Here is an 828-nt window from a genome sequence, read left to right as displayed (position 1 = left end):
AAATGAGTTTCTTCTTATTTACTGTGCTACATTCTGCTTAGCTGGCTAAAAATGTCACCCCAGCAAGAAGTGCTAGGGAAATTAATAATACATACAGAGAACAGTTTTAATTAGTATAATACCAAATGTTAATAAAAGATTTATGACACCGTTAGAAAGTTCTAACAGAAGAGATCTTAACAGCCCTGGGCTCCATTTGTCAGGAGAGAACAGTGCGGTGGTGACCTTTTGTGGGAGGCCAGATCTGGGTGATGCTCAGGAGCTGCCGGGGCCACATGGGCTGAAGGTGGGAAATGCTCCCTTTAAAGGAAGTTTACTTGAAACTGTGGATCAGGTCCGATCTGCAACAGGGCTGAGCAGCAGTCTGATTTGGTTGTGCATGGGGCTGCCATGAGTCTCAGTCCCGTTTGATGGCAGCTAACACCACCACCACTACCACCTGGAACTGAATAGAGAGAGGAGAGTTTTAGGAGCATGATCTAGATGCTATTTCTAACTTGAAGGACAGCAAGTTTTCTGCAAAGTAGGAGAGCAACATGGGCCAGCCTAAGGCCCTCCCTAGCCGATTTCCTTTATTGGCCTTTAGTCCTAGTTGGAAACAGGACTTAGAGAAGCTAGGCTGCTTTTAAATCAAACAACAACAACAAAAACACATCCCTTGCCTTTGAGTTGATTCCAAGTCATGGTGACCCCCATGTGTTACAGAGTAGAACTGCTCCATAGGGTTTTCTTGGCTGTAATGTTTACAGAAGGAGATCACTAGGCCTTTCTTCTGTGATGCCACCAGATGGGTTTGAACCACCAACCTTTAGATTAGCAGCCGAGAAC

This window comes from Trichechus manatus, unplaced genomic scaffold (genome assembly GCF_000243295.1).
Source record: "Trichechus manatus latirostris isolate Lorelei unplaced genomic scaffold, TriManLat1.0 scaffold00011, whole genome shotgun sequence".
In the NCBI taxonomy this organism is placed as follows: Eukaryota; Metazoa; Chordata; class Mammalia; order Sirenia; family Trichechidae; genus Trichechus; species Trichechus manatus.
Note: the sequence above shows the minus strand (reverse complement) of the source record.